The sequence below is a fragment of the Electrona antarctica genome (assembly GCF_951216825.1).
Source record: "Electrona antarctica genome assembly, chromosome: 5".
NCBI classification, from domain to species: domain Eukaryota; kingdom Metazoa; phylum Chordata; class Actinopteri; order Myctophiformes; family Myctophidae; genus Electrona; species Electrona antarctica.
The window spans coordinates 54,566,728-54,575,422 of NC_136810.1; positions in this window are offsets into that span (position 1 = coordinate 54,566,728).

An 8,695-nucleotide genomic window follows, 5' to 3' on the forward strand; every position below is an offset into this window, starting at 1 on the left:
AGAAATGAAAGAAAAATCTAACAAATTCCATAAATTAGAAAACATATGTTTAAAGGACCACTTCACCACTTTTCAACCTATCTTCATATAATTGGTCCTCACTAATGTTCATGATAAAACACCACCATTTTTTTCTACTCAGTCTGTGTCTCTTAGGAGGGCTGTGGGCAGTTCAGAAACCCGTCCACCAGTGACATCATCGATGGGGAATCCAAGCTAATAGAAACTGCAGGCTTTCTAGTCCTGAAAAGTTGCAATGCGAAAATGGAAGCCATCGTTCTCACGATAATACAAATCTAAACATTTTTGTAAAATTTGAGGACCTATTATATGACGATAGGTTGAAAAGTGGTGAAGTGGTCCTTTAAGTAGTAGAAAATAGCAGATCTACAAGTCTGGGTCCCGGCGAGACATCAAATGTGTCTTTTGGATTCAAAACGTTTGGGAACCACTGTCCTAAAAGCATGTATGTATGCCGCACAAGGCTGTGCAGAGAGCAACAAGGGGGCAGGTGTTCAAAGCCCACAAAAGGGCACATCTGTGTCTGCACGTTAGCGCCGATATTTGGGGGGGGGGGGGTTGTGGGGGTCCCTCATGCCATTTCACACCAGAAATGTCTTATGCTAATGGGGAAAGATGTTCCACATTCCACAATAACTTGGCCCGTGTCATTGGACAGTAAAATAAGCAATATGTAAAAATGTTGGGCAGATGTTGGCCAGCCAGCCTGGGTCTGTGTCTGGCTCAAAACCAAGTGTCACTGTTGTGCAGCCTAATACACACACATATTAACTGTATATATGATGATTTCAGGTGTTACAGTACAGTACAGTAGAGAACCCCCTGGGGACCCCCACACGGTAACTCTGTCATTTCTCAACCGTTTCAGACGTGGGGTGGTTCGCCGGAACCGGCTCGCCGGAACCGGCCCGCCCCCCTGGGCGTGTTCCTGGGGTTCTGGATATTCCGGGGACATCCGGGGACCCCCACACGGAGTTGCACCACTTACTTCACACGGGTGTGATTTTTTTTTCGTTTGCTGCTTTCTTTCGTTTTAGCGATTTCAGCTATTTTTGACAGGGGGGCGGGGGCATTCGAACATGGGGCTACTGTAAATATGCCTTTTTTCACCAAATTGTATGTCAATTTCTTTATTATTATTTACTATAGTCCTACTAGACCCCAGAAAATTACATCTGGCCACAAAAGATCACGGGATCTTTCAAAATATTGCTGGAAGGTTAATATTAATGGGACCATACAAAGCATCATCATATTTGAAAACAAAGTTAATCTTAAATTAGGAACGACTGTACTTGAATCTCTAGTGTATAGTGTTCTCCTTGGATCGCCTGCACCTTGCCGTGGTGGAGAGCCTTGCGCGTTCCCATGAACCCTGAGAGCGATGCCGGCCGGAGCTCATAAGCTCCTGGTATAGGGTCACCCATGGCGGTATAAGGTCAAGGGGCGAGGTTCCAGACAAAGAGCGATCCGAAGGATGACCGTCAGCGGCGGAGCGGGCGAACGATGGCGGCAGAGAAGCTCGTTCCACAGCGCCGGCGGTCACAAAGGCGGAAGATGGTATAAGAAGGCTGCAGGCCATGCATTCCACTAGGGCATTAAGCAACTAGTCGACTAGTTTACTAGTCGACTAGTAAATCCACTAGTCGACCTTGTTGGTACTAGTTGACTAGTTGATAAGAAAAGAAAAAAAAAAGGTTTATTTTTTTCCCCGATTTTGTAGGCCTCAAGATCAGGTAGATTATAGTTATAGTCACCATGTACACAGTTTTTCAATGTACAAATATTTATTTCCCAAAAAAAAGTTTTTTAATTTATTTTATTTTTTACATAATAGGTAGTTAAACAACTAGTCGACTAGTAAACTAGGCAACTAGTCAACTAGTAAAAATGACTAGAAGTGAATGCCCTACATTCCACGCATGCAGGCCTTTCTCCCGAACGACCACTTCCAGGTGAGTGAATAACTTGACTTCATTGAGAGACTTCAGCTCAGAATTACGCATTTACCATTTTATTGCAATGCTAATGCAAATTATAATCACAGCCCATTAACCCATTTTGGACGGGATCCCCTTTTGGTGTTTTAAAGCATTATGTTATACTTTAGCTATTGAAAAATAGCAGATCTACAAGCTCATAGCGCGGCACCGAGTGCCGCGCTATGAACTTGTAGGTCTGCTATTTTTGAAAATTCGTGAAAATGTGCCTCAAATCGCTGAATATATATTTTTACAGAATGAACATTTTAACTCAAATCTTTGCTTCTTTCGACGTCAGGCCTAAATGGGTTAAAGAACTAGATACCACATACAACTCATATCACATATACAGTATAACCACAGACAGAATCACCCGTTACATCAGGGGTTCTCAACCCGTGGGTCGCGACCCCTCGGGGGGTCGCCAAAGTATTTCTGGGGGTCGCCAAATTATTTTCAGAAATAGCAGATCTACAAGCTCGTAGCGCGCCACTCGGTGGCGCGCTATGAGCTTGTAGATCTGCTATTTTTCAATAGCTAAATTATAACAATGCTTAAAACACCAAAAGGGGTTCCCGCCCAAAATGGGTTAAGGTTATTGTAGCAGTCAATTTATATTGGGGGTCGGGAGGGGGCGGGGCGGGGGTCCCGAGACATTGCCAAAGCATTTCCGGGGGTCCCCGGCCAAAAACGTTGAGAACCCCTGCGTTACATAACTAGATACCACATATAGTACAACCCATAAATCACATATAATCACAGAATCACCCATTAATGAAACAAATAAATGCCACAGGGAGAAGGCTGGGGAGGTGGAGGGAGTTTGAACACCGACATCTGAACAACTGTGTCAGTTATAGCATTGTTACGGCCCTGCTGGGCTAGGCCGCGGAGGTGTTATTATGTATCCCACCAACGTTCTAGGAAAGCCCTGCTGTGATTGGCCAGTAGTCGTTGTGATTGACAGTTCTCGTTTTTGCGACCAGTCATTACTCCTACAACTACAACCTATCTCAAACCCTCACCATAAACCTAACCTTCCACGGGGCAGCACACCTAAACCTAACCTTAACCCATGTCTAACCAATGACTAGTCTAAACTAAGTATGCACCCCCCTAAACCTGACCTGAACGGCCTAACCTCAGTAAAACTATGCCTTCCCGGGAGCCAGCCAATCAGACACATGGTGAGGCGGGTCTACCCTAGAACGTTGGTGGGATTCATAATCACGCAGGCCGGGGGCAAAGGGCGTGCAACATATACCGTACTGAATGGATTAATTGACTGAACACAGAATAGTGACTGCTTAAATGGACCGCCTGGTGATGGTACTGTGGGCGTGTAGCTTGAAGTGAATGAGAATCTGACTTATTAGTGGGAGATGGAGTATATGAATGAACTATATTAGCGAATGAATGAATGGGGGGCTCCGGGGAGAGATAATTAGAAGTAGCCTACTGACTTCCATGGCTTCATGAACTGGCGCTGCACTGGATTTAGAGAGAGCCCATGGTGAGAGGAAGCCGCTCTGTTATGAGTAATGTCCTCTGCCGTTTCTTGTCAAGGGATTCTGACCTTGGCTCCAACTATAGCTTAATTCATTTTGGGCGGGAACCCCTTTTGGTGTTTTTAAGCATTATGTTATACTTTAGCTATTGAAAAATAGCAGATCTACAAGCTCATAGCTCATACAAGCTTGTAGGTCTGCTAATTTTGAAAATTCTTGAAAATGTGGCGCAAATCTTTCAATATAATTATATTCTTTCAGAGCGAACGTTTTTTATTTAAATCTTCTGGGGGGATCCCTGGAGCAACATATTTTGAGATGGGGGGGTCGGATTTGGGGTACTTTGGGGTCCTTGACATGAAATGGTTTGATCATCACTGACATAGAAACATAGGGTTTTTCAGAAAACTCATGACTAGAACTAGACATTTTGTAGAATCGAGCTCAGGCCTAAATGGTTTAACTGTCAGAAAATGAGTTGGGGCGTACGATTAGAACATGTTCACCAACTGAGCCTCATGCCAAGAGTTGATAAACTGAGGAAATTATTTTGTCATCATCATCTAAAAAACTTAAAAAGCCCGATTAGGTCTTGACGGCGGCCTTTTGATCGATCCTTTTTTACAAAGTCACCGTTGTAAATTTATATTTCCCGGACCCCGGCAATAAATTTATAGTTCCCAATAAAAGGGCTGTCGGAAGAAGATTTATTCAGTAGATTAGTTTGATCGATACTGTTCCAAATAATGACTCCCAAGTCATTGCCTTTATAGAACTTCTTGGTGCAGTACGTTTACTGTGGCTGCCAAAGTGTTCTGTCCGCCTTGCCGCGAGTCTCTCAATCCAGCCAACTATTCCACAATCTTTGAAAGCTTACGTATACAACCATCAAGTCTGTATTTGCGGGAGGGAATTGATCATCCGCTTGCTATCTCGTTGTACAGAGACTGTATGCAGAAGCATTTGTAAATGGTGTGAGACTGAGTCAACTGTCTGTCTCAAGTTGTGTTTAAAATCCAAAGTGCCTTAGGATGCCACTTTGGATTTTTGGACATGTCCTGTGTTTTCAAAATCATGTTTGTTAGTGTGCGAGCGTGCGGGAAAATTAAAGAAAATAAAAGATATATGCATATATTCCATACATAACATACATACATGTATCCATCAAGGTCAGTGGTATCTCTTCTGTCCAGGAACCCTATGGTCAAGGTGGTAGCTAACTGAGGGCCAACAAATCTCAAATATGGGTCCCATATTTTATAGAAGGTATCCGTTGTGGAGCGTAGCAGGCAGGTCAGGAATTCCAATGGCATGCACTGCATGATTATTTTGTGCCAATCTTTTTTTGTTGGTGGTTTCTCATTAATCCAAGACAACAGAATATTTTTCCTAGCAGCATAAATTAAGAGATTAAACAGACGTGTATGGAACTTGTTAACTATCTTGTCATCAGGCAGCCCAAGAATCAAACACATAGGGTCGGGTTCAAACTCCATATTAAAGATCTCATTCAACTGCTGCACGATACCCAACCAGTATCGTTTAATCTTATGACATGACCATATACAGTGAATATAATTTCCCTCTTCAGTTTTACACTTAAGACAGAGAGGAGATAGAGTAGGATTCATTTTATGGTGAAGGCTAGGTGAGATCTGTAATCGGTGTATGGTTCTTAGCTGAATCGACCAAGCTCTATTACACACAGAAAGTTTTTTGGCATTTTCAAATATTTCACACCAAACCTCGTCTGTAATTTCAAACTCAAGATCACTTTCCCACTTCCTCTTAGCATCTTGTGTGTCAACAGTTGTTTTGGATCTTAACATACCATACAGAATACTTATAAACCCTCTTGTAAAATCCATTGTCAGCACTCTCTCAATTGGAGAGGTGGTTGAATTAGTTGATAGTGTTGTGCGTCTGAGAATGAAATCCCTCACCTGTAAAAATCTGGAAAAATGTCTGCGAGGTAGGTCATATTTTTGTTGTATTTGATCAAATGACATGAGTATAGGACCAGTAAAAAGATTTTCTAACGTTGTTATACCGCTATCTCTCCAAGAATTAAACCCATGGTCATTAAGGCCAGGAGTGATGTTACTTTGGCTCGACCCTCCAAAAGCCTTGCCATCTTCCATGCCTTTAATGTGTTGGAAACAATTGGGTTTTTACAATATTTCTTTGCTGTTGTAGGATCTCTGAGAAACAAGAGATTCCGGAGAGGACAATCACACTGTGCAGTTTCAATATCTAGCCAGATTGAAGGTTGATCTTCTTTTAACCATGCTGCTACAAATCGTAATTGTGCAGCTGTCTGATACCATTTTATATTGGGGAGGTCCAGCCCTCCTTCAGAGGCGGACAGTTGTAATTTTGCTAGCTTTAACCTGGGTCTTCTCTTGCTCCAGATAAACGAGCTTAACCAGCCCTCAATAACCTTAACCACCTTACTTGAGAGGAAAATAGACCGTCGCAGTCCCGCCTCCTACCCTGGACCAGGAAATGAAACCCAATGCATTTTTCCCATAGACATTTCTTAAAGTATTTATTTAAAGACTGTTACGCGGACAAAGCCAACTCGAGTCGTGACAACTCATGACAACACAAACAATATTTTGGACCAAACAAATAATTACAAAGAAGAAAAACAACAAAAAAAGTGTTGTAACCTGCCGTTTTTTTCTTCTTTCTAATTATTTGTTTGGTCCAAAATATTGTTTGTGTTGTCATGAGTTGTCACGACTCGAGTTGGCTTTGTCCGCGGCGTAACCGTCTTTAAATAAATACTTTAAGAAATGTCTATGGGAAAAATGCATTGGGTTTCATTTCCTGGTCCAGGGTAGGAGGCGGGACTGCGACGCTCTATAGGGACCATCTGGAGTGGATATAATAACCTTGGTAGTATGTTCATTTTAATAAGTGCTACTCTACCCAACCAAGACAGTGGCAGCGAAGCCCATCGATCAAGGTCAGACTTTATGACATCTAGTAGTGGAGTAAAGTTGGCACTGTACATTTGTTCAAATAGGGGAGTTATATGAACACCCAAATAAACAAAGCCAGTGGGGGACCAGCGAAATGGGAACGGATCAGGGGCGCTCGGAACAGTTTGGAGTATACCCAGTGGCATGGCCTCTGATTTGGAGTAGTTAATCTTAAATCCTGAGAAGGATCCAAATTTAGTAATAACATCCATGACACCGGGAACAGAGGTATCTGGTTTAGTTAGGAATAAAAGGACATCATCAGCATATAAATTGATTTTATGCTCCCTCTCCCCAACCATAACCCCAGAAATTGCAGGTGATTGACGTATGAACTGGGCAAACGGCTCTATGGCGACGGCAAATAGCAAAGGACTCAATGGGCAACCCTGCCTATTAGAGCGTTGCAAAGAGAAGTTTTTAGATCTAAGGCCATTTGTAAGAACCGCTGCCTGGGGGCCATTATACATGCAGAACCTTAACCCATTTAATAAATGTGTCACCCATACCGAAAATACTCATCGTATGAAAGAGATACGGCCATTCTATCCTAGGCACTGTATTTTAATGTATCATCTGTATGGAATTTCTCTCACGGATGCTCTCTCAATAATGGTGCCCCTGACAGCCATCCCATTCTCCCGTGAGCACTAAACTAGACAAAGGTGTCCCGGCAGAAGAAGACGGCTTGTTAACTAATCTGATAATAGAAGTGGGCCTATTTGGAGCCATTTGGGATAGCATTATAAAATGTCATGTGTGAAGTTCCATCAGCAGTCAGTCTGACAGAGACCATGCAGGATTTTGTCATGGTTTGTGTCTGTGCTTTGAAAGAAAACCCCCACCATTTTTCTCCTGAGAACACTCTACGCTCTTTGCTGGCTGCAGAAATAGGACAGATTGCAAGCTGCACACTGGGAGAGTGTGTGTGTGTGTGTGTGTGTGTGTGTGTGTGTGTGTGTGTGTGTGTGTGTGTGTGTGTGTGTGTGTGTGTGTGTGTGTGTGTGTGTGTGTGTGTGTGTGTGTGTGTGTGTGTGTGTGTGTGTGTGTGTGTGTGTGTGTGTGTGTGTGACAAGATTACAAAATGATTTCTCTGGATCAACCAGGCAAAAGCAATCGTTGGTTACAATATTGTCTGGAAAGACAATCAAAGCGCAAGTGATTAATTCATTGCAACATGCGTAAAGATCAAACTAAGTAGGCTAATAGGATCATTGGTGACTGGAAATGTATGGGGGAAAAAGGTTAGTTTGAGAAACGGTGGATGCAATTAGAAGTTGAGCATGCAATTTTAATCCATTTCTTCTTTGTACCCCATACCCAAAACAGCATGACGTCCAGAACTTGAGCCTCGGGTAGGCTATGAACTAAAGCAGTGTATCGCACTGAACACCTTATTCCATCAGCTCTAGATAAGCTCCCACATCCAAATTACACTCATGGAATTTCATCTTTTTTTTCTCCCTTTCACTGCACTAGATAAGAAATGCCAACAGAAGTTTGACTTGAGAGAGAGAGAGAGAGAGAGAGAGAGAGAGAGAGAGAGAGAGAGAGAGAGAGAGAGAGAGAGAGAGAGAGAGAGAGAAGAGAGAGAGACGAGAGAGAGAGAGAGAGATAAAGTGCCGGTGCTCAGAGGAGATAAAAGTTGAGTTAAAAGCGTAGATTGGTGCTTCTAGGATCAAAAGGAACCAAAACTTGAAATAGAGGAGATATCCGAGCACCACAGTGAAGTTTGACGTGCACCATATACTGTAGGAACGTACCGTAGGCCACTAAGGATTCATAACAACATGTGGCAAAAAAACCCCAATCTAAATATGCCTCTTGTTGTTTGCATCCAGCCTTCCGTCCTTGAGTGCTTTTGACTTTAGAGTGAAAATGAACCAGCCCAACAATTTCAAGAAATGTGTGATGCCTTCATGGTGCTCTATCCGGCTACTGAATGAACGTATTAAGCATATTATTTTTCACTTTACTTTTAGAAATCAAATCAGGCGTCACTCCTACAGAGTGACGCCCGAAAAAAGTATTTATTTACTTAAGTAAAAGTATTCAATACTAATGCAGATTCTACATTCTTCATTTACTTGAGTGAAAGTGCAAAAGTATCGGCATCAAAATATACTTAAAGTACCAAAAATATATTATTTCAAATGTATACAAATCTTTACGCATTGTGAGCTTGTAGATCGGCTAT